General features: G+C 40.6%; 1 protein-coding gene across 3 annotated transcripts in view; it reads left to right on the top strand.

Moving 5' to 3' along the window:
• CTPS2 (CTP synthase 2) overlaps positions 1-24,457 on the top strand; it is a 305,004-nt gene extending 280,547 nt beyond the window's left edge. For 2 of the 3 annotated variants that reach the window (XM_040423329.1, XM_040423328.1), the window contains one exon: positions 20,052-20,939. The gene's annotated coding sequence lies outside the window, so the exon portion shown is untranslated. Of the gene's footprint in view, positions 1-20,051; positions 20,940-24,413 lie in introns of those variants that run through there. The other variant, XR_005777445.1, reaches the window with a different exon arrangement.
• The last annotated feature ends 2,476 nt before the right edge of the window (positions 24,458-26,933 follow it).

Raw genomic sequence — 26,933 nt, 5'->3', positions numbered from 1 at the left:
AATCATTTCAGCCCTAGTCCGCAAATATACCCTTCTGCATTTTTATATCTTCATTATTTCATCTTATTACCATAATATTTCAATTTCTTCACATACACTACTTACAAAAAGTTAGGGATATTTGGCTTGTGGGTAAAATTTCAGGATGAACCTAAAATGCACTCTAACCTTTACAGATGAACTTAATGTGACCTTCTCTAAACTTTTGAATGCACATGTCCAACTGTTCAATGTTTCAGTACTTTTTCACAACTCTAACAAGGAGACTAACGGCAAAAATCACAATAGGTGTTTGATCCATGAATTACCTAATAAATTTCCTGGATCAATTAGAATTTGCATTTAAACAGTCCTCCTTATCATGCTGTTCACATTTCATGAGACCAAGACAACACCTAACAATTGATCAACAGTATCTCGTCATTGTGAGGCTTCAAGCAGGATGTTCTCAGACAGAAGTGGCCACTGAGCTTAGAGGATCACAGAGTTTTATCAGCAGGTTGCAACAGAGTTATGGAGAAACTGGAAGAGTCACAGAAAGGCATAGAAGTGGACATCCAATGGCCACACTAATGACCGCTTCATTGTGAACAATGCCCTGCGGAACCAGATGATGCATGCCACACAACTCCAGGCAAATTTAAGGGAGGTGAGAGGCATCCAAGTGTCACATCAGACCATTCAAAACAATTTACATTGGCCTGGTCTGTGCACTGGATGATCTGCAAGGGTACCTCACCACACCATAAGGCACAGGCGTCATCGTCTTGCATGGGCCATGAAGCATCTATACTGGATGAGGAACCAGGGTGCCTCAGTACTGTTAACTGATGAAAGTCGATTTACGCAGAGCAGAAATGATGGCTGCCAACGATGTTGGAGACGTCAAGGAGAGCGCTATGCATCAGCCACTTTTGTCACCAGAAGAGCCTTTGCTGGTGGTGGTGTTACAGTGTGGGCACGTGTGCCTAGTCAATACAGAACTGCCCTACACTTTGTGAATGGTACAATGACAAGCCCATACTACTTGAATAATATCATTAATCCAGTCATTGTGCCTCTGCATAAACAACACAGGCCTAATTTGATCTTCATGGAGGACAATGCGCCAGCTCATCGAGGTCGCATCATTAGGGAACGGCTGCTGGAGACTAGGGTACCTCAAATGGAGTGACCTGCATTTTCTCCAGACCTGAATCCCATTGAAAACCTCTGGGATCAGCTGAGTCACCTTGTAGAGACTCGTAACTCTGTACCCCAGAACCTCAATGACCTGAGGGCCACCCTTCAAGAAGAGTGAGATGCCATGCCTAAGCAGACAATAAGTCGACTTGTGAATAGCTGTAATTGATGCTCAAGGCCACATGACAAGTTATTGAGACATTGACATTTTTTGTGGGGGTATACCCACCACTTTTGTTGGCTTTTGTTTCAATAAATTGTTTGAGATGAGGAAATCACTATTGCATGCTTCTACTTAAATGCCCTACTTTCATGATATAATATTACTGTAGGGTGAACTTTTTACATTTTCTATAAATTTCACCCGGAAGCCAAATATTCCTAACTTTTTAAGTGTATGTCACTTTTTGAATTATCCCCTCATTTATTTTCAAGCTTTAGAGGCAACAGAGTATTATCTCTAGGCGTCCTACTGACTTTGGTGTGAATACTGTACTGTCTTTATGCCTACAGCATTTGTCTATTCATTGTTTAGTAGGTTGTTCATTACCAGGCACTGAATGAGCGTCGATCAATAATACAAAAGTTGATTAGCACTCATTTAAAGAGAACCTTTCATCGGTCCAAACATTGTGAACTAAGTATCATGATCTGTACAGCGGCGCCCAGCGATCTCACTGCACTTACTATTATCCCTGGGTGCCGCTCCGTTCTCCCGCTATGCCCTCCGGTATGTTCGGTCACTTGCTTATAGTAGGAGGAGACTGCCCTTGTTCTCCTGGGCGTCTCCTTCTCCTAGGCTGTAGCGCTGGCCAATCGCAGCGCAGAGCTCACAGCCTGGGAGAAAAAAAACTCCCAGGCTGTGAGCTCTGTGCTGCAATTGGCCAGCGCTACAGCCTGGGAGAAGACGACGCCCAGGAGAACAAGGGCAGTCTCCTCCTACTATAACCAAGTCCCCTAAGTCTTCGCCTACTATTACCAAGTGACCAAAGATACTGGAGGGCATAGCAGGAGAACGGAGCGGCGCACAGGCATAATAGTAAGTGCAGTGAGATCCCTGGGCGCCGCTGTACAGATCATGATACTTAGTTCACAATGTTTGGACCGATGAAAGGTCCTCTTTAAAGTACTCTTCATACTGCCCGATGTAAAGGGGAAAGAGGGCAAACAATCGTATCAGTCCCCCATTCACTTTGCATATTGTCGGCAACACATCTCTGTTCACACTGGTTGATGTGATGCCAACAAAATGAATTTGGCTGTTGCATCAAAGATGTGATCACCCGACAAACAAGCATTTTGCTTGTTTATTAGATAATCTCCGAGTCCTTTACATGGGCGAGTTATCGTGAACGAGCTTTCATTGGAACACACATTTGATAACTGGCCTGATCCTCGGCTGGTGTAAATGGGCCCTTAGGCCCCTTTCACACAAGCGAGTTTTCCACGCGGGTGCAATGCGTGACGTGAACACATAGCACCCGCACTGAATCCTGACCCATTCATTTAAATGGGTCTGTGAACATGAGCGTTGTTTTTCACTGATGGTTGCTAGGAGATGTTGTTTGTAAACCTTCAGTTTTTGTGAAAAACGCATCAAAACGCATTGCAGCCATGCGGAAAAAACTGAACAACTGAACGCAATCGCAGATAAAACTGACTGAACTTGCTTGCAAAATTGTGCGAGTTTCACTGAACGCATCCGGACCTAATCCGCCACGCTCGTCTGAAAGGGGCCTTAAACTTACAGAATTCTTTTTTTCAGAAATCGTTTGTGGTATAACTTTTATACTCCAATTTTTTTTTCTACAATCTAATTTTTAGACCATTTATTTGTCATTTTCATAGGTAGATTCCTTTTTATTTGCTGATTATTACTTCTGAGAGTTTTTTTTGTTAGTTTGCTTGTGAACATGTTTCTTCAGGGCAGTATACTTGGTCAAAGACATTTTTCATATCATTTCACAGATTGGCTATGTCTTCCTTGATGGTTTGTGTACATTTTTCAAAGAGGTTCTTTAGGAAGTCTTTTGTTGGTAGTGCTTTGATATATTCTTTGATATCTGTAATCTTTTGCTAATCTTCACCTGCCTTGCTGCCCTACATGCTTGCTGGAGGGAAATTTTTAGTTGGTTTATAATTATATATTGTAAATCTCCCTTTATCTTGGCTTCTTGTGACTAATCAAAAGATGGCTTCTTTAGGGTTATGTCTATCTTCACCTTTTTTGGCTGTTTTGTTGTTTTTACATGTTACCGTACATGGATATTTTTTATTTAATGATTTCCCTATTACACTTTTTGTCACAGTATAACAACACTACAAGGTGGAATAGGGGTATTGGCACATTTCAGAGGATTTTCTTTTCATATACCAATTCCTTTTGCACTAAGGAGCTACCATTGCTCCTTCTTTGGTCAGACCACATACCCATATGGTATCTTTTTTGTACAGTAAAATCAATGGGCAAATGGATCCAGATCTACAACTCTTATGTATTTGTATGATACAGTACATGTCTAAACATCCTACCTTTTATATATATATATATATATATATATTTATTTTTTTATTTTTATTAATAGTATATCATGTTGTTGTGTTGTTCATTGTATGTCCCAATTTTCTCAGTTTATTATACCTTGAATTTTGCTTGGATAAGCATTGCAGTTTTACATTAATAATTCCTTGCACATATTCTAACTAATCACATATGGTAAATCTAAGCGCTGTGTTGAAGCCTTGAAGAATTAATCATCTGCTATGTAACAAATTACACTTAAAGGGGTTATCCAACTTCTATAATGACCCCCACAATGCCCGGGCCCCTCATATAGGTTATACTTACCCTGTTCCCTGGCACCCATGTTGCTTCTGAGCCCCGCATGGCCACCAATGCATCTCCAGCAATGTGTCACCCGCGATGCTAGGGAGGGTCGACCCCGTCACGGCCTGCTATTGGCTGCTCCCCCCTATCTCCGGAGATGCAGCGGCAGCCATGCGGGGATCAGAAGAGATGCGGGTGCCGGGGAGTGGGGTAAGTATAACCTATAGGAGGTGCTTGGGCATTGAGGGGGTCATTATAGGGGTTGAATAACCCCTTTAATAATTATAAAGTACACTTAATTATTCAACACTAAATGATTTTACCATCTTGACTGTAGAAAAGAAATACTCAATGAGCTTCATGAAGCCACATTTAGTTTTTTATAAATAAAGTATAGTATATTATATACTCAGTGATGTCCTGACAATCCTGGTCCCACATCACTAATACCAACAACGTTGGAATAGATCAATGAAATAAAGAACCCCTTATGACACATTAACTTCATTCTAAAATTTCCAATTGTTTGGTGTAGCTGGCTTCAGTTTCCCAGAATTTTTCAGATCTCATTCACACGACCATAATTTTGTTCCACATCCGTTCCGCATTTTTGCGGATTGGATGCCTACCAATTCATTACAATGGGGTCGCAAAAAAATGCAGACAGCATCCCCGTGTGATGTCCGCATCCGTAAGTCTTTTCTGTAGTCCCGCAAAAAATATAGGATAAGAATAGGACATGTTCTGTGTTATTCTTACACAGATGTCATCTGTATTTTTGTGGATCCACGTTTTGCAGATTGTAAAATAAATGCGATCATGTGAATGCACCCTAAGGCTCCATTTACACGACCGTATTTTTAGTCCGTATCAGATCCACATTTTTTTGTGGATCGGATGTGGACCTATTAATTTCAGTGGGCCTGCAAAAAAATGCGGACAGCACACCGTGTCCTGTCTGCATTCGTATGTCCATTCCGCAGTCCCACAAAAAAGATAGAGCATGTCCTATTCTCGTTCGTTTTGCAGACAAGAATAGGCATTGTTACAATGTGTCATTTTACCTCCCATGTCAGAGATTTGAAAATCTGGGAGACTGCACCTGGGGTTAACTGACTGTCTCTTGATTCTCAGTGTTGTTGTTTGCTAATGACCACACCTCTTGCCAGGTGCAGCTTGTGGTCATTACTGCATTCCCTATTTAGTTTGGTCTCACACTTTGTTCCATGCGGTTGATATTCTCTGCTTGGATTTGGAGGAGTTGGTGTGTGGACCTTTCCTGTGTTCCTGCTCATCCATTTTCTATAAGATAAGTTGTACTGCTCTTTGTATTTGGTTGTCCCTTGTTCTTGTTGTTTACTAGGCCTCAGGAAGACGCTGGTTCATTCACCAGGGAAGGAACCAGTTGTCTCATTCCCTGTCACTACCTTCAGGGCTCCTAGGGTTTAGGTTCAGGCGTATGTATTTTCTCACCTTCAGAGTCTATACATACTGACAGGAGTCAGGGCCAGGTTTCGTACACCTCTCCCTAGCCTTGAGGCCTAGTTCTTTGTCTTTCCCCTTTTGTTATTCTGGTGTCCCTCCCCTTCCCATTATTCGTGACACAATGGGTCTTCAAGAAAAATGGATGCATTTCCCTCTCCCATGCACCTAGCCTTTCTGCCCCATTAACATATTTGCCAACTATGTGTTTGGGAGTCTCAAGTTAAAAGGGTTGACCTCCTAGACTACTGGAAGAGCATGCAAATCTCCTAGGTGCCACATCATTTTAAATTATACCTACCTCTCTCTGTTCCTGCACTGTTCTCCACTTCCAAGTGCTGCCACAGACAACGTCCTGATGCTGGCCCCTGTCAGTGGGAAGTCGCCTGCAGCAAGACCTGGGGGTAATAAAGTGTGCAGGAACGAGGAGTTCTGAATATCTGTGCATCTAATCCAGGATCTGCATTATGTGTTGGGCTGCTCTGGGGTTTGTATAAATAAAGGTTTGGCCTGGGTGTATAGACGGAAGACTTAAGGGTCTGTGCAAACGGAAGGTCTATATTGATGGTCTGGTCTGGTCTGGGGTCTGTATAAATGGGAGTGCCTTTTCTGGTGTCTGTATGATATAGAATCTGTATGAATGGGTGTTCTGGTCTATAGTGTTTATTAAGGGGATCTGGTGTGGATTCTCTATTGTGGGGGACCTGATGTGGGGTCTGTTTCAAGGTCTGCATTTCCTTAGATGGTCTGGTGTCTCTACTGTATTTTGGGGCGTTATAAGGGGGTCTGGTTTAGGTGGTCTATATTCACTTTGGCGTGTGATTAAGAAGCCATATGTACTATTTGTGATTTTAAATTTTGTAAGTTCAGACATGTCCTATATAAATAAGCAGGAGAGAAGGACTAATACAGTCCTGATCAAAAGTTTAAGACCACTTGAAAAATGGCAAAAATTCATATTTAGCATGGCTGGATCTTAACAAGGTTCCAAGTAGAGCTTCAACATGCAACAAGAAGAAATGGGAGTAAGACAAAACATTTTTTGAGCATTAAATTTAATGAAAACAACGAATAAACTGAAACAGGCTGTTTTTCAGCTGATCAAAAGTTTAGGACCACACCTCCAAAAAAAAACTAAACCCCCCCAAAACAGAAATCCAACTTCCAAACATGAACTCAGTAATGAGTAGCTCCGCCGTTATTGTTGATCACTTCAAAAATTTGTTTCGGCATGCTTGATGCAAGCGTTTCCATGAGGTGAGTGGGAACATTTCTCCAAGTGGTGAAGACAGCCGTGCGAAGGCCATCTACTGTCTGTAACTGTTGTCCATTTTTGTAAACTTCCCTTGCCATCCATCCCCAAAGGTTCTCAATTGGATTTAGATCTGGGGAACACGCAGGATGGGCCAAAAGAGTGATGTTATTGTCCTGGAAGAAGCCCCTTGTCCTGCGGGCATTGTGTACTGTAGCGTTGTCCTGTTGAAAAACCCTGTCGTTACCACACAGACGAGGGCCCTCAGTCATGAGGAATGCTCTCTGCAACATCTGGACATAGACAGCGCCCGTTTGACGCCCCTGCACTTCCTGAGGCTCCATTGTTCCACTGAGGGAAAAAGCACCCCAGACCATTATGGCGCCCCCTCCACTGTGGCGCGTAGAAAACATCTCAGGTGGGATTTGCTTGTCATGCCAGTAACGTTGGAAACCATCAGGACCATCAAGGTTAAATTTTTTCTCATCAGAGAATAAAACTTTCTTCCACCTTTGAATGTCCCATGTTTGGTGCTCTCTTGCAAAGTCCAAATGAGCAGTTCTGTGGCATTCAAGGAGACGAGGTCTTTGAAGACGTTTTTTGTTTTTGAAGCCCTTTAGTCTCAGATCCCGTCTGATGGTTATGGGGCTGCAGTCAGCACCAGTAAGGGCCTTAATTTGGGTCGAGAATCGTCCAGTGTCTTGACGGACAGCCAATTGGATCCTCCGGCTCAGTGCTGATGAATTTTTTTTGGGTCTTCCACTAGACTTTTTTGTTCCATAACCCTCAGGATCATTTAAGAAATTCCAAATGACTGTCTTACTGCGTCCCACCTCAGCAGCGATGGCGCGCTGTGAGAGACCCTGGTTATGCAGTTCAACAACCCGAGTACGTTCAAAAAGGGAGAGTTTTTTTGCCTTTGCCATCATAATGTGTGACTACCTGACAGAAAATGACAATGAATCCACATCTTTGCACAGATTTGGCCTTTTAAAGGCATGTGGTCCTAAAATTTGGATCAGCTGAAAAACAGCCTTTTTCAGTTTATTCGTTATTTTCATTAAATTGAATGCTCAAAAAATGTTTTGTCTCACTCCCATTTCTTCTTGTTGCATGTTGAAGCTCTACTTGGAACCTTGTTAAGATCCAGCCATGCTAAATATGATTTTTTGCCACTTTTCAAGTGGTCTTAAACTTTTGATCAGGACTGTATTTTGCATGTTGCACATACTGTAGTGCTCTGCTTTGTATGCCACTTTACTGAATCTCCTGGTTGTCCCATCTCATAAGTTGGCATGTATGACCATTTTTGTCCCATATGGACAACACCCTTCTGTATGGTATAAATTATTCATATCTAGAGCTGCTTCGTGACAACCATTGAGACCCAGAGGTGCACTTGGACAGCATATAGAAGAACCTGTGCCCAAACTAAGGGTTCACATACAAGTGCTCTTCTCTCTTTTAGTATGGGCTGCCATCTAAACTGAATGAATATCGCTGAATGCAAAATGGGAGGGTATACAAAATTAAAGGGGTTGTCTAGGTTAAGAGCAGCCCCCCTAATTTGAGCAATGGAGCAGTTCATGCTCCGATGCTCTCCTTTGCCCTGCGCTAAATCACGCAGGGCATAGGCATTTTTTGGAGATCCGGTGACGTACCAGGCTCTCCATGAGGCTGCCAGGAAGCCCGGTGATGTCAACGGCACTGATGGGCGGGCTTTAGCGCTGCCCTAGCCAATAAAACGGCTAGGGCAGCGCTAAAGCACGCCCATCAGAGCCGGTGACGCCACCGAACACACTGCCAGGCGGAAGCTTCCGCCCCCGCAGTGTGTGATTGTAAACAAAAGAGCCCTTGCCCTGCGCGATTTAGCGCAAGACAAAGGAGAGCATCGGGGCATGAACTGCTCTGATGCTCAAGTCAGGGGGGCTGCTGGGGTGAAATTATGGGTATGTCCGGGTTCAGCTCTGAACCCGGACAACCCCTTTAAGACCATTGAATAAATGCAAACCTGTTAACCAATAGTGGGAGCGTTATTATTTCATGTCAACAGGCAGAAGTTTTGGCTCATATGTAGACTGTGCCTGATTATAACAATTGTATATAACTAATGTATAGTGTACTGACTTATGGCTCTTCAGTTTTGGGGGTAGCCGGCCTCATGACTTGATACCCTGACCATCCCATGGGGGTTACTCCTTGTCAAGTCAAGAGCTAATTCACTTCTGGCCATAACTAAATGTTCGGAGCAGTGCCTGGTAAAAAATAAAGAGAATGAGGCACTTGCTAAAGCACTGCAGCCACTTCAATCAGCTGATTGGCAGAGGTGCGGGGTTTCAGATGCCCTCCAATCTGATATTGATCACATATGCTAAGTATAAGCAATCAGTTTTGTAAAAAAAAAATAAAAAAATACAGGAGATCAGCAGTTCTGTTACCTTCTTCGTTTATTGTAGCATCTTAAAATCAGGACATCAATATATCCTGGACAGTGTAGAAAAAGTATCCCTTTTACATGTTTTTGGTATCTAGATCTTATTCGAAGTCAATTTTGTAGAGCAGTGGAACTTTTCTGACGTTCCACATGGCACATACAAAGTTTTCATTTTTAGACTTTAAAGGCACCAGTGACCAGCAAAGATAGCTACTCTATATATAATGTAAAGGTACTATTACACTAGCAGATGTCATACAGATCACGATAAATGATCGAAGATTTAGCGACGAAAATTTTGCTTATTATACACATCGATAATTGTTCGTAGATGCGGTCCTTACTCGTTTGCTATTATTTCATGTAAAGATGGTGAACAGATGCTTGGTCAAGAGGTTGTTCTTCAGGTGAAATGGTAGGTGTGACAATGGAAAAGAGCATGTCAATTTCGAAGACACACCTATTGCCACTCCCAAAGCCATGGATTAGATTGTTAGCAACTAGACGACTACATATTATACGAACGGATCTATTAACAAGGAACTTTTTTTTCATGCTGAAAGATCACGGTGGACGAGAAACTAACAATTTATCGTTCATCCTTCAATTGTTCATACTTATTACATCACACAATTCTTGTCCATTTTTGCTCGCATGCATAAGAATCTGTACGATATTCGCTCCGTGTAATAGGGCCTTAAGAGATTATTAAGTATAGATGGCCACTGCTGATCAAGGACATATATAGGTGTAACCCATGAAGCTGATATGAGATCCTTAAAACTGGTGGCCTCACTGACTAGCCCAGTTTCTATGTCTCTCCTCTAAATCATGTCATCATTGAAGTGTAGGCTACACAACCAGAAAAAAATGGGGTAGAAATGCTAATTAAATTCCTGTGTCTGGCTTACTTGGTTGTATATAGCTGCTTGCTTACAGTAAAAAGTAGATTGTGTCAGAGGGTGGATATTTACTTTCAAGATGAATGTTTTAGCCAAGAATATTTAACACTCTTTATATGGTAATTTATATGGAATTATTAAACAGATCTGGTCCATGATTCCCCATGTATCGTTAGACTGTAGAAAAACATATAAACTATTTATGTGACTAAGGGATTTGTCTTGTAAATGGCCAGAAGCGATATTTTAGATGACATTTTCCAGATTAACTAATTAAAGTCCTCTCCTTGGTAAACTGAGAATTAATTCATTGGGCAGATTTATGAAACTGTCTAGAAGAAAACCTGTATGCCAATATACACTCATTGACATCTATCTATCTATCTCTCTAGCTATTTATCTAATCTAACAATTTATCTATTAGCTCATAGATGTCTATCTAACTATCTATCTATCTAACATTTTATCTATTAGCTCATAGATACAGTTGCAAGAAAAAGTATGTGAACCCTTTATAATGATATGGATTTCTGCACAAATTGGTCATAAAATGTGATCTGATCTTCATCTAAGTCACAACAATAGACAATCACAGTCTGCTTAAACTAATAACACACAAAGAATTTAAAGTTACCATGTTTTTATTGAACACACCATGTAAACATTCACAGTGCAGGTGGAAAAAGTATGTGAACCCCTAGACTAATGATATCTCCAAGAGCTAATTGGAGTGAGGTGTCAGCCAACTGGAGTCCAATCAATGAGATGAGATTGGAGGTGTTGGTTACAGCTGCCCTGCCCTATAAAAAACACACCAGTTCTGGGTTTGCTTTTCACAAGAAGCATTGCCTGATGTGAATGATGCCTCGCACAAAAGAGCTCTCAGAAGACCTACGATTAAGAATTTTTGACCTGCATAAAACCTTGCTGTTCATCAGTCCACGTTAAGACAAATTGTCTATAAATGGAGAAAGTTCAGCACTGCTTCTACTCTCCCTAGGAGTGGCCGTCCTGTAAAGATGACTGCAAGAGCACAGCGCAGACAGCTCAATGAGGTGAAGAAGAATCTATCTAACTATCTATCAATCTATTTATCTATCTAACAATTTATCTATTTATTTATCTATCTATCAATCTATTTATCTATCTACCAATTTATCTATTAGCTCATAGATATCTAACTAAATATCTATGTTTCTATCTATCTATCAATCTATTTATCTATCTAACAATTTATCTACAACAACAAAATGAAAGCGGCACCGCAGAGCAAAACTAAGTTGTGTGCCAGCGGCTATGGAGACAATCCTTTATCCAAAATAGATATATTGTAAAAATTCCACGGCACTATAGGTTGTGGTTAAAAAATTTGTTTTTTAATTACCAACACTAGCGTTGGTGATTAAAGAACACATTTTTAAACCACAACCTATGGGAGTGCCGTGGAATTTTTACCATATAACAATTTATCTAACAATCTATCTTTCTATCTATCTAATTATTAATTTATCTATCTATATAGCTAACAATTTACCAATGTATCTATCTAACTATCTATCAATTTATCTATTAGCTTATAGATATCTAACTATCTTTCTATCTATCTATCTTTCTATTTATATATCTATCTGTCTATCTATCAATTTAACTATCTATCAGTGTATCTATTTATCTATTAGCTCATAAATATCTAACTATCTTTCTATCTATCAATTTATCAATTTATCTATTAGATTAGCGGCGGACTGGCAATAAACACTAGAGGGAAATTTCCTGGTGAGCCAGGTACATAAATAACTGATGCTCTCAGCATTTATTATTTTAAGAGCACCAGGCACGTATGCACCTGGTAGTGGCCACATGTGCCCTTCTGAATTCAACTGTCATCCTCAGGACAATGTTACATTTTTATATTGTGGCACAGGTGGAAGCTTTTTGTGCTGCACTGTGGTATTTGGTTCTGCTGGGTGGTATTTAGTTCTACAATACGGTATTGCTGTCGCCGCCTACTTCTGTTGTACCTGCCTACTTGTGTTCCCCCACCTACAACATGGGGTCACTTGTAGTGTTTTTCCAGGCCACTTTAAGTTCTCATTCCTCCCTACCCTAGATAGTGGAAAACAAAGAGACAGGTAGCTGTCTCTGGGTTTTCTTCAATAAAGCTTAAACTTTGTTACATGCATACCTTATACCTTTTAGCCCAGTGGCCTCTCCTAAAAGGTCTCCAGTGTGCAGTGTACAAGAACAGTGACCTCAGCCCTTAGGAATGCAGCCTAGTACCAGTTACTAATCCTGTTAACTGTAGAATAATAGTCTTGTATCTGCTTACTACACAAGTAATAATTAGAGGGAAAGAACCACTAAAATGGAACCTTAAGACACAGACCATCTGTGTCCCCAGAGAAAGGCATAAGTGTCTTCTATACAAGTGATGCCGGAATCAGGGATGGGGTCCTCCAAGTTCCTGACCTTCTGAGAGGTGGAGTGTTTTTATTTACATAACCTTATAGACATCTATCTATCTAGTAATTTATCTATTTAACTAGCTATCTAATTAACAATTTATCTATTATCTCATAGCTATCTATCTATCTATCTATCTATCTATCTCACAATTTAGCTATTTATCTAGCTATCATCTATTTATTTAACTATCTATTTATCTATCTACCTATTTAGCTATTATCTATCTATTTGTTTATCTATCTAGCTATCAATCGTGTATCTATCAAGCAGCAATCTAACTATCAATCTGTCTATTTATTTATATAGCTACAGTCAGGTCCATAAATATTGGGACATCAACACAATTGTAATATTTTTGGTTCTATACACCACAATTGATTTGAAATGAAACAAACAAGATGTGCTTTAACTGCAGACTGTCAGCTTCAATTTGAGGGTATTTACATCCAAATCAGGTGAACGGTGTAGGAATTACAACAGTTTGTATATGTGCCTCCCACTTGTTACAAAACCAAAAGTAATGGGACAGAATAATATTCATAAATCAAACTTTCACTTTTTAATACTTGGTTGCAAATCCTTCACAGTCAATTACAGCCTGAAGTCTGGAACGCATAGACATCACCAGACGCTGGGTTTCATCCCTGGGGATGCTCTGCCAGGCCTCTACTGCAACTGTCTTCAGTTCCTGCTTGTTCTTGGGGCATTTTCCCTTCAGTTCTGTCTTCAGCAAGTGAAATGCATGCTCAATCGGATTCAGGTCAGGTGATTGACTTGGCCATTGCATAACATTCCACTTCTTTCCCTTAAAAAACTCTTTGTTTGCTTTTGCAGTATGCTTTGGGTCATTGTCCATCTGCACTGTGAAGCGCCGTCCAATGAGTTCTGAAGCATTTGGCTGAATATGAGCAGATAATATTGCCCGAAACACTTCAGAATTCATCCTGCTGCTTTTGTCAACAGTCACATCATCAATAAATACAAGAGAACCAATTCCATTGGCAGCCATACATGCCCACGCCATGACACTACCACCACCATGCTTCACTGATAAGGTGGTATGCTTAGGATCATAAGCAGTTCCTTTCTTTCTCCATACTCTTCTCTTCCCATCACTCTGGTACAAGTTGATCTTGGTCTCATCTGTCCATAGAATGTTGTTCCAGAACTGTGAAGGCTTTTTTAGATGTCGTTTGGCAAACTCTAATCTGGCCTTCCTGTTTTTGAGGCTCACCAATGGTTTACATCTTGTGGTGAACCCTCTGTATTCACTCTGGTGAAGTCTTCTCTTGATTGTTGACTTTGACACACATACACCTACCTCCTGGAGAGTGTTCTTGATCTGGCCAACTGTTGTGAAGGGTGTTTTCTTCACCAGGGAAAGAATTCTTCGGTCATCCACCACAGCTTTTTTCCATGGTCTTCTGGGTCTTTTGGTGTTGCTGAGCTCAACGGTGCGTTCCTTCTTTTTAAGAATGTTCCAAACAGTTGTTTTGGCCTCGCCTAATGTTTTTACTATCTCTCTGATGGTTTTTTTTTTTTTTTTCAGCCTAATGATGGCTTGCTTTACTGATAGTGACAGCTCTTTGGATCTCATCTTGAGAGTTGACAGCAACAGATTCCAAATGCAAATAGCACACTTGAGATGAACTCTGGACCTTTTATCTGCTCATTGTAATTGGGATAATGAGGGAATAACACACAACTGGCCATGGAACAGCTGATAAGCTAATTGTCCCATTACTTTTGGTCCCTTAACAAGTGGGAGGCACATATGCAAACTGTTGTAATTCCTACACCGTTCACATGATTTGGATGTAAATACCCTCAAATTAAAGCTGACAGTCTGCAGTTGAAGCACATCTATTTTGTTACATTTTAAATCCATTGTGGTGGTGTATAGAGCCAAAAAAAATTGAATTGTGTCAGTGTCCCAATATTTATGGACCTGGCTGTATCTATCAAGCCAATATCTAACTAACTATCTATCTATATATCTATCTATCTCATAGAAATAAATCGTCTATCTTATTTATATAGCTATCTATCAAGCCAATATCTATCTATCTATCTATCTATCTGTTATTTACCTAGCTATCTGTAAATACACATACCTAAATGCAGATTAAAAGACCAAAATTCCAGAATAAAAAGTATTGATTCATTACAATAACAAGGCTGGGTCCTTTTTTTTCTTAGCACCCTATAGTGTTTCTCTGTTATTCCTCCAAGGAATTAAGCTATAAATGAATAACAGCGGCCTGAATATTTATGTCATAACGGGCGCTAGAATTGGGCGGCACGCAGGTGTGGGCGATGTGGGGGCGGCGGCGATTGACCGTCACGCCGATGTGGGCTGTACGGGTGGCGTGTGGGACAGTGGTGATTGACAGGCACGCCGGTGTGGGCGGTGTGTTGCTTGCGATCCATCCAATTCTAGCGCCCGTTATGACATAAATAATCAGGCTGCCGTTATTCATTTATATCTTAATTTCTAGGAATAATAACAGAGGAACAATATAGAGTTCTAAGAAAAAAAAGATAGATATGTTGAATATCTATGATAGATGCGGCTATGAAATAGGACAAAATGGGAAGACAGAATCGACCCTGGGAAAGTTGGGTGTCGCAATTAGCTATTGTTAATATTTATAAATGATACATATATGCGTTAGATGCGGTGCTCAAATATTTTGCCTAAATCACGGACGCCTTCGATTTTATTAAACACGATAGTATATAATTAAAGCAAATTCCAAAGATCGCAGATCCACTAACAAAAGGTAATGCAACAGTTATCCTTTAAGGACCTGCGGAGACATCAGATTTGGGCGGGGCTGTGTGGGTGTGGGGAGGCTTGGGTGGTTTATGGGCGGGGAAAGGGGCTCATCAAAGGTCCTTTAGCTAATAGATAGATAGATGCCGGATAGATAGATTAGCTAGGTAGATAGATGCCGGATAAATAGATATGTGATTTGTGATGATAGATAGATTTATAGATAATAGATAAAATATTTATCTATTGAAGGTTAGATTTGGGCTAGATAGAAATGTACCTAGGACCTGTGATGACATCATCGAAGGTCATTTAGCCTTTAGCAAGCTAGACGGATCAATTAACTATTGCCAATATTTATAATAACTTAATAAGCGGTTAATACACACTTAATACAAGCTTAATATCATTTTATTTTAAACTTATTAAAACTTAATTAAATTAATGATGCGTTATAAGATCTAAAAGAATAAAAGGGGCGTTGAATGGGCGGTATTTGGGCGTGGTTTGGGGTGGGATTGTGGGCGGGAAAGGGGAGTGCCCACCTGTCACTTTTGATTTGACAAGAACAGTAGCCCTTTACTACTTATAAAGTTTAATTTAATTCCCTCTTGGTACGTTATTTTTATTATTTCGTTGTCATTGAGTGTATATTCAATTAGCCTTCGATTACACCGCGCAGCAATTATTTTGCTACTGAGAGAAAAACAATATACTAAAATGAGTGCACTGATTCCAAATATGAACTCAAAATTTGCCTGACACATTTAGATTTTAACCCCTTAAGGACCCTGGGATTTTCCATTTTTGTGTTTTTATTTTTCCATTCACATAGCCTTATGAGAGCTTATTTTTTGCGGGACAAGTTGTAAATTCCAAATGGGGTAGAATTGGGAAAAAACGCAATTCTGATAAAGGTTTTTATTTCATTTTTTTACACTGTACACTATGCTGTAAAATTGTCATGCTATCTTCATTCTCCAGTTCCGTATGGTTACAACGATACCACACTTGTATAATTTTTCTTGCGTTTTAATACTGAAAAAAAAAATAATACTTTGAGGAATTATTTTTTTTTATAACCATTTTCTGACCCCTATAACTTTTTTGTAGTTATATGTACGCGGCTGTGTGAGGGCTCATTTTTTGCGGGACGATCTGTTCTTTTCAGTGATACCAATTTGAAGTGTGTGCGACTTTTTGATCACTTTTTATAAAAAAATTATTGGGTAGTTGAAGTGACAAAACATTTTTTTTTACGTTACGCCATTTGCCGTATGCCATTAATATTGTTATATTTTAACAGTATGGGCATTTTCGCACGCGGTGATGCCCATGATGTTTATTTTTTTTATTGTTTAAGTATTTTTATTTTAAGGAAAGGGAGGTGATTAGAACTTTTAGTTTTTTTTTTTATATTTGCGAAAACTTTTTTTTAACTTTTTTTTTACTGTTTTTTAAGTCACCTTGAGTGACAATAACTGGCAATCATTAGATTGCCTATTGTGTTCATTGTTGTCTATATAGACACCATTGAACACTTAATTTGCACTATACCAATGCAATGCTGCCACCTAGTGGCCTGTATTGGTATAGTCATCTAATAGGCACCGAACCCTGCTTGAGGCTTCAGCCTATTAGATCAATGTAACAAGTTCCCCGATCTCAGCCGGGGAACGCGGTTACCGGAGCAGAAGTGCGCGACTTCCGCTTCCGGACTGCGCAGATGCCGTGGTCACATTTGACCACGGCATCTGAAAGGGAAAATGTATGCGATCATCCTTATGACTGATCGCATACACGTGCCGTGGGTCTCTGCTATTTAAAATAGCAGAAACCCGACAGCTATGGCGCCCGCTGCACGTGCGTGATGTGTTACAATAATTCTGACTTTCGACTTGTAATCCGCACACTCGATTTAGTATAGGAGAAATGGTTTTTGCCCAGTAGCAGACGAAAAGGTTTTTTTTTGTTGCGTGGTGGGCCAGCAAGGAGGTTCCAGAGAATTGAGTGCAGGTTAAGTGTTTTTTGTATCTTATGCTGCATGTGATCAGTATATGTCTTTTCTGTATATTTTTTTCCACTGCTTAGTAAACTTCTTAATTCCTCTGCTATTGTTTAAGCCTATTTATTCCCATATAGTAGAATCCACGATAAAACAGTTACCACTTATTAAATGATCATAGTAAAATACAGCAACTCAATCCGTTTCAGGAAGTATTTCAAATTCTTTCTTCAAGAGCATTAGGTAAAATAGACAGCATATTTAATAGTCTACCCAGGGGCATACTAATCTTCTCATAGTCGGTGCAGGTGGATGTTTTAGCCTCTAGTGAAGACAACAATTTGGAAAAGTTCAAGATGCTTCAATACATGACTTCGTCATTGCATTGAATCAGGGTTATACAAGCCCACCAAAGCACCAGAAATTTTTCTGGTGGGCCTGAGCTCTGACACATTAATGGGTCCAGATGAGGGAAACTCTATTTGGAGATAATTTTGGTTCCAATCACTTACCATTCTATGAGATTATTCACAAATAATTTTTCATGCCTAATTATAACACCTATATATAGCTAACACAGGATCCACCATTGACAGTACCTGCACAGGTCAGAGAGCATGCCTAGAAAACTCTCCCATAGAAGTCAGCGAGGTCCCCTCATGTTCATTGTGTCTAATGTGTTTATGGCCCATAGTGGTTCTTCTAAAGCATATGTCTAAGTGCTGTTAACAACATGTCAGGCAAGATCGCTGCCCTGAAAAAATACCTGCAGTCAGAAAGTAAAACAGAGAAAAGGATATACTTTACTATCTTGTTTTAACTGAAAAAAATAATGTTTTCGTGACCTATTCCCTTTAAATTATGTGCAGTATACAGCAGCTATTTTTGTTGGTCAATGCTGTCCCTAAAGTCTAAAGGTCAAATTTTTGTACAAGCCATGTGGAGCAATGGATGAATTAAAGAACTCCCCAGCTCAATAAAATTGGCTATGAATTCTATGAATAAGGGCTAGATGCCAGAATTGTGAAGTGGGTTTCTTTTTCTACACTGTCCATAATATATTGATGTCCTGATTTTTAGATGCTACAATAAACTTAGACGTTTTACGGATTAACAGTGCTGATCTCCTGTTTTTGTTTGGACTCCAAAATTGATTTATACTGGCAACGCTCCCAGGTCCTCCATTGTAATATTGTTATCTTTGTGTGCTAGGGCTTAATACAAAGAAGTCACAATTACTATAGACTGCAATACTAAAGTATTATAGTGTGTGGTAAAAACAATACCCTAGAGGACTTGATATATAAAAGTATTAAAATTGAAACTCCTTTTCCTAGCTATTAAAACATAAAAGTATTTATGCAGCACAGGGAACATTGTAATAGGAAAAAATCGAAATGCTCAAATAGTTGTTTCTTTGTCATCTCTCCCCCTCCAAACAATGTAATAAAATGTAGTCAAAAAGTTATACGTACTGTAAGGGATCGCTGTACTTGGGGGGTTATTCTCACAAGAATAGTCGTCCACCGCAGCTTTCGAGGCCAAACATTGCATTTATTGGGACATTTTTCATACACGGAACAGTCCAGTTAATAATCACTGGGGTGGTGAGGTTCCCACATACATTAAAACAAAACAAATACCTGCCCGGCTGGGCTCTCACTACACCTGTTAACGTGGCCCTGACTCAGCTACATAACCCTGTTCACAGACGGAACCCATATGCGGCTTTTTCTCAGCCCGTAGTTCCCCAGTCTCTCCGGCTGTAATCAGTCCCGTACCTGTATGGGGAAGTGTGGCCCAACAGTCCTCCCGACTCCAGCCTTGTGACCCTTGAATCCCGGCGTCACTGCGTTCCCCAAACTTCGGGCTGTCACAGTGCCCCAGGGTCTCTCAGCCTGGCGAGCTGAGACCACGCACAGAGCCTCTGCTCTGGGTCTCTGTATCTCACAGAGTATCTCTCCCCAGACTGACCTACTCTGAGGCGCTTTATGCCAGCCTGATTACAGCAGGCCTCACCTGCGATCACCTCAGGTAGAAAGGAAAACCCGTACTGGAAGGGTGTGGACTGGCAACTCCCTCTACCAAGCCTAGCCACCAGTCCAAGTAAAATCCAGCCCAGAAAATGTATACAAAAATGTCTCAGCAAACTCTCTGGATTTTATCTTTCTCACCCATCTGAGGTACCTGAAGTGGGACAACACACCTTCCAGCATTGTTCACATTACCACAGTACCCAAAAATAGTACCAATAAAAACTATGGCTGAACCTGCAAGAACTAGCCCCAACATAGCTTTTTAGATAGAAATATAATAAAAAGTTATGAGTGACAGAATATGGCCGCAACACAACACATTTTTTTTTGAAAGTAGAAAAACTTAAGTTTATATACATGGCATGGTATATTAAATGGAGCCATTAAATAAAAAATATACAACTTGTCCTGCAAAAAACAAGCCCTCATACGGCTATGTAAATGGTAGAATAAAAAGCAAAAAAGAACAAAAAACCTGCCAGATGTATATGTTGATCCCCACGGTGATGGTGTTTCATGTAGCAATTATAAAATAGCTTCTAACTGCCAAAGTCAGAACTATAATTATACTATTAATAAAGGCGCCATTAGCTTCTCTTGTATTCCACTACTTGTAATGTGCTAGTGTTTTATGCTGTATTTTCATTCGTCCAATAAACCTAATGTGTATTTTTTATATTTATTACTAGATGAAAAGGTTTCTGGAGATGGAAAAGAAACAGAATCATTCGCCAGAACTGAACCTCAGCAGAAAATACCTTTCCCCAGTTTAAAGGAAAAAGTCTAAGGAAGGCATCAATGTATTGAAAATCCAAATATCTTTTATTCTTTGTTGTGTTTGTGGTGCCTTATAGCACCACACAAACCAGTTTCCACGTAGCTGTGATATGGCTGTGAACATGAAGTCACTGCTCAGATTCTTCAATGTGCATTTAACTTTCTAGACTTCAATTGACATTTTATCACATCCTGCAAATTTTATAGGACCATGTGAAAAGCTCACCAGCTATTCCAGCTTTTTAAAATTGACGACCTTTCCTCCAGATAGACAATGTCGGACACTTGTTCAGCTGTTTTCGGCCGGCGCTGAAAACTAAACAGTGGACGGAGTCAACAAGCAGAAGGGTGTCAGGCTCCCCCAATCTTAAATCCAGGTCATAGGTCATCAATATGAAGAAACTAGAATGCCCCTTTAAGCGATCTCCAGTGCTTTATTGTAAGAAGCTGGGTTCAGTGCTCACAGTACCCCAGAGTTACTAAGTGGCACACAGCTACAATGCCCTGTAATCTATGAAAAGATGAAGGAGATTTAAGCTGCGGCTATTTAGTGTATTCTTAGTCATATCTGTTTTCTGGGGAAAAAAAAGCGACAAGCCAGTGTGCTTGTCATTTCAGCTCAAATAGGGGTTGTCAGTGCACATAACTAAGCAGATTAGCTGTTACGAGTTCTGGAGCTGGGTGACAACTAGAGATGAGCGAATTTCATGTTATCAAATACGTTCACGCTTCGTTTGGCGGTAAAAGCAGAATTGCGTTATTTGGATTCCGTTACCAGGGACCATAACGCAATTCTATGACTGAATGCAAAACGGAATGCCTTTAGAGGCATTCCGTCATAATAGAAGGCTTTTGCATAACGGGTCCATCCCGTTTCCGTGATGCAGGAGAGGACTCCCCTGCTTAACGGAAACGGGACAGATCCGTTTTGCAGCCCATGGACTTCTATTATGACGGAATGAATAACGGAATGCCTCTAAAGGCACTCCTTTATGCATTCCGTCATAGAATTGCGTTATGGTCCCTGGTAACGGAATCCATAACGCAATTCTGCTTTTACCACCAAACGAAGCGTGAACGAATTTCAAAATATGATAGCAAGGTAAGGATAGCCATAACGAGTATTCCCAGGAACAGATATGTTTAAAGAGTGGCTACACAGCCTTTTTAACAACTTGGCAGTAGACGACACATCACTTAATTTTACAGTGGGTGCTGTTAAAGGGGTTATCCAAAGTGTAACACATAACCCCCCAGTGCCCAGGCCCCTCATATAGATTATACTTAACCTGCTCCCCAGCACCCATGTTGCTCCTGATCCCCGCACACCCGCCGCTGCATCTCTCCCTCACGCGGTCAAAACATCCGGTGACGGGGAAGCAATAGCAGGCCGTGACGGGGGTGAGCCTACCTCGCCCGCACAGGAAATTACACAGTAAACATTTCAATTACAATATCTATATGACAAAATACATCTGTGCCTTTCCTTAAAGCTTAAAATATAGACTATTCACACTGTAGGTAATGGCTGCTTTAATGTGTCCAGGACCTAGAGTTTACAATGCTTGGTTACACAGTGATCTTTTTCTTACAGTTGAAATTCTAATACATCAGGGTCTTGGAGACACAAGTATTTCACCAAAGTTTCCAGCTATTCAGTCCAATAGGCCCATTAATATCAGATCAGCATGGGACTGACACTCTGCACCACCATTGTTCACCTGTTTATTTGTATCTCCAGAGCCGGAAGTCAGCACCGAAACTGCATAGCTCCGTCCTATAAAGTGAATGGGGGCAGCACTGCTGTAACCAGCTCCGTCCACTACAAATGGAGTTCTGGTGCGGGAACTATTCAGGAACAGCTGATCGGTAGGGTGTACAGGTGTAGGATCCCTGCCGATCTGGTATTGATACCTGTATTCTGAGGATAGCCCTTCAGTATCCCGGACAAACCCTTTAATTGAGCCTCTAAATGAGTGGATTGTGTCACATGAACTAATCGTTGCCTCACCCCCGCAGAGGGGAGCTCCCATGTAGGCTCATTATAGTGTGTGTGTGTGCTGCGTACATCTGATCAGCATTAGTTTAGACCAGGTAACCTGGTGACAGGTATAGTGTGTCTGATTATTGAAAAATAATGGGGGTCATTTATTAAGACTGGCGTTTTAGATGTCGTGTTAGTAATCCTTATAGCTATCAGTGGATCCGCTGACGTAGTGAAGAGGCAGCGGCGTATCCAGCGCCAGTGTAAATGTATGACCGCTTCCTTTCTGGCTTAAATTTAAGCCATTTTCTACTCCTTAACCAGGCATAGAAAATTATGAATGAAATAGGCACTACTGGCCCGTCCCCTTTTCCGCCCACACCACGCCCACTTTTTAGACGTAGCGTGAGCGGGAAAGAAGTCGCAGGTTGCGGCGCAACTAATCTTGTGCTGCCATCTGCGCCTGAAATAGGAATATTTCTGGATAGTAAATGGCTCCCAATGTCCTCTCTAATGTCATGTCCAGTCATGTAGCTTCTCATGGTTTTGATTTTGCTATGAGTGATTTTTTAAAGGGGACATGTGATCAGTCTTTGGATTAGTAAAAAAAATATGGTAATATACAGGCGCAAAAATTAATAATTGGACAATATTTTAATGTTGTTTATAAATAATACTAAGTTTTGCAGCTAAAGGCACCATTGGGATTGCTATAGGTGGTGCATGGAACACCCAAAGGTCTGCCACTTTATCACGCATGTACTGCACATGGAAGCTTGCAGATGAATCAGCAGTCAGGATTAATGTTCTCTACGTTACTAGGAGCTCTGAGAGGCCTTTAAAGAAAGTGAAGACACAGCAGTTAGGCCATTATCATTCTTATATGATGGATTAGGCACCAAATTCATGGCTACTTGTTTCGCTCCTGTCTGCAGTACATAAAGGTCAACCTTAGGGTCTTTTGAAACCACAGTTACTCTGTACAGTTTGAATATGCATATGGATTTTTGACCTACGTTTGTTTTTTTTGTTTTTTTTTCCATTTGCCTTTTAAAAGATTTATTTCGTTTTATATTTATATTGTTGCGTATACATTTTTCTTGTTTTGCTATTCCAAATAGCGTAGCAGGCTCATCAGCATCCTGGCACACTTTAAAACCTAATAACCTAATGGTATGTTACACCATGCAAGTGTGTCCGTTTTATGGACTATGTCAGTATAGGCCAAGCATGAAGGAAGCAGAGTCTGGATATAAATATTACTGGACCTGGAAATATGTGATATAAAGCAGTGATGATGTGGTAGGACATTTTTCCTGATTTACTTAACGCCTCTAGCTAGAAATAGAAAATACTAAATTACTTTAGTGTCCCATTTAAGGAGCATTCCGGCTGCCAGAATACTATCAAGCTCCCATTTATCATGTTATTGACTGAAATACCTGTTTGGGAAGTCCGCTGCCCCCTCATGACTATGGCCATGATATGGAGGAGTTTGTATGTAGCAGCAGTTCAGCATGCGTGTTACCGATCCTTGGAATTATATAGAACTTGCGGAAATAGCCTAGTGGGAGTGTTTTGCTATTTATTGGACAGGGTCCCCATTCTAGCATTCAATGAGGGTCCCAACCATTAGAACCCAACAAATCTAATGCCTATTACCAATCCATTGAATAAGTGACTCATTTGTCAGATGGAATAACCCTTCATGGAGTCTCATAGTCCGAGCACTCATGGTCCTAGGCCAAACAAATGAAAGACTGAGACAACTGATCACCATCACAGGTCCTTTGTATAGTACTGTGCCGGATCTCAGGTGAGAATCCTTCATGTTTTACCTCAATGTTCACACTGGTAATTTTCATTGAATATTTCATTTCACTGAGCGCTTGAACTCATTCACGTTATTCATGTTTGTTTGCTGTGACAGCGATGAAGAAATACAGTATATTATTTATTCCCAGTGTAAAGTCAAGAGGGCAGAAGCCTCAACAGATTTCACTGCATCGTTCCTCACATTTCATTGTCAAAGAATATTTGTGTGATTTTCTAAGCTGTTTGCTTTTCTGTGTCATAAACCGTACAATTGTGTGAATTCTTAAGAATGTAAGACTTCATACTTGATGATTTATACCTCTGTGTTCCCTTTATCACAGCCTGTCAATGAATAAACGACTCTATAAAATGAACGGCGATAGTACTGATCTAATTATTGACTCCTCTTTATATATATATATATGTTTTTAAAGGGGGTTGGTTCATCATATACATTACGACCTCTTTCATATAGGGTCAGCTGATCATCATGGATCTGTCTCCCAGAATCCCAGCAAACTGCATGGATGGCACAAATCGCCACAGAGGGGAACTGCTTGTTAGCGGCTCTAGAATGTGAGAGGGTAACCACTCTGACATCCAAATGACCTAATAGATGAAACATCTCTATCAGTGATTATGATTTTCATGATTTTTTTTTAGATTACAATGTGAACAGGAAGCCAGTACATACTCCTTTATAATATGTATCTTTAGGTGCACTAATTCTTTGAAACTAGTTGGAGGTCCAAAACATTGTTTGCTTGGTATGGACCTTAAATTACAGCAGGTGATGTAATAACAGTGATAATGGGTAGTATATCAAATATACTATCAGGCACTTTACCTAATGAACTGAATATGTATCGTTGATGAACAACCAAATAGTAATAACAGAGGAACTAACAAAGAAGAACCTGTTAGTTTGAACAAAAAGTGACAGTGATATTGTGCTGATGCAAAGTCCACTTTTTGGAAGCCAGTTGTATGGTCAGTTGACACAGGTGCCAAGTGCCACACGTAAAAGAGAAGGGATCCCTTAGCAAATATCAAAATGGGCCACCAATAACGGTGCCATCCATGAACAAAGGGCCTGGTGTTACCCTTTCCTTGACTCTTGAGCCAAGTTATCACCTTCCTGCTTGCTAACAGTGCAGTTCCTTTGGAGATTCTACAGGTTGCTACTAACCAGTAGGGGCCAAACAGGCCTGACCCCTATATCAACTACTTGGTCTGCCTTTACACTGTGTACACTCTTGCTAGTAATAATATTCTTAGCTTATATTAATATTTTTGTAAAGTAAACTGCGAAGGTCACTGCCTGAAACACTGGCAGCAAACTCAAAAAACTGCTACCAATCTTCGTACACTACAGAATCTAAGGCTACCCCTAGGTGTTCACTAGAACTCGGTGCAAGGCTGTATGGAGTGCTGCTGCTAGGGGCCCAGGTTACATCTGTGGCGTAAGGTGACATTAAAAGGGTGTAAACTCACAGGTACTAGACCAAAAGGGAACAATAGAACAGTCAGCTAGCAATGGTCAAAGCCAGGAGAGTAAGTATAAACCTAATCAGGAGACAAGAATTTAATCAGGAGCCAAGCCAAAGTCGGTAATGGAGGATATGTAAGCAAGAATATAAGGGTATGAGCACTAAACCCCGATTAAGGAACAGGAGCCAGGGTGCATAAAAAAGTAATGTCACTGATCTGTCAGTGCCTGATTTAAATCCCCCACATACCCCTCTGATTGGATGCTGAGCCAGAGCCCTGCTTGGCTTGGCACCCCATCGCTCTGTTAGACTGACCGTCAGGGCTTACTTGGTTGGCATGACAACCTTTCAGGGTCTGCCTTGTGTCTGCCGCACATGCCACTTCTAATCTCTCTCAGCACCGAAGTGGCAGCTGCTGGATGGTAAGATTATGGTTAGGTGACAATTATGATATGTTCATCTGCCAACAACTAGGACATATTTCTCAGTGATCTCATATGGATCCTAGGCCAATGGTTAGAGAACACTATTTCAGATGGGCAAAATGTTAGAAGAACCTGATTTGGATTCAAAAAGTCCAAACTGAATCTGGAAGAAGCAATGTTAATTGTACATCAGTTTTCTTTAATATATGACTGGACAAAGTACTGGCTCTTTGTAAAGGAACAGAATGACAATACCTACTCATTGGGGTTGTATGATTTCAGCCCCTAAATATATTATGAAAAATGTTTGGCTCTGCTCACAACAAGAGCATCCTGGTTTCCATCATACTGTAAACACTAGTGATGCATGCAGGCCCCATTGACTTATAATGGGGCTCTTCTGGTTCTGCTTAGGGGTCTCAGATTTTGACAGTAACAATAGCACTAAATACAGTGCTGTGATTCTATTATTTGCAATTCTTTTTCTTCCTGGACTACAGGAACTGTCTCCCCCATGGAGGCTCATAGTAAATTCCAACACTACCTACATTATATGATTAGTTTTCTGACTTTAGTGACTTCTTCTCGATCCATTGATCTGCTACATGATCCCTTTGCTGTCCTGCTGTAGAACACTTATTTTCCTTCATCCAGAATGCATCATGCTGCTGTGTGACAATGTGATGGTTCCTTTCCTGTACCTGGCCACAGCCTCCTACTCACCGCACGTTCTGACCTCAGCTGCCAACATGACACTGTGCCTCTGGCCTCTCTTGATAAAGTCTTGGTCCTGTTTTTGTAAATCGGGTTACATCTCCATTGTTTGTCTGATTGTCCCTGGTTCTGGTATGCCAACCTCTGGCATCATTCCTGGCTTCTGCTCCTATGTAAATAACTGTACTGCCTTTCATCTCTTGTCTGGATCCTCTGGATCCATCCACCATTTGGATTTTTGGTTTAACCCCCTTCATCTACTGACTCTGACATGTGCTTGATGGGATGCTTATCTGAGCACCACAAGCTAAAGTTTCCATGTACTGGAATCAAAGGTGAAACCCAGAGAATCTTTTGATCCTTTGT

The sequence above is a fragment of the Bufo bufo genome, chromosome 3 (assembly GCF_905171765.1).
Source record: "Bufo bufo chromosome 3, aBufBuf1.1, whole genome shotgun sequence".
NCBI lineage: Eukaryota > Metazoa > Chordata > Amphibia > Anura > Bufonidae > Bufo > Bufo bufo.
Note: the sequence above shows the minus strand (reverse complement) of the source record. Positions and strands in the feature narration are given on the sequence as shown.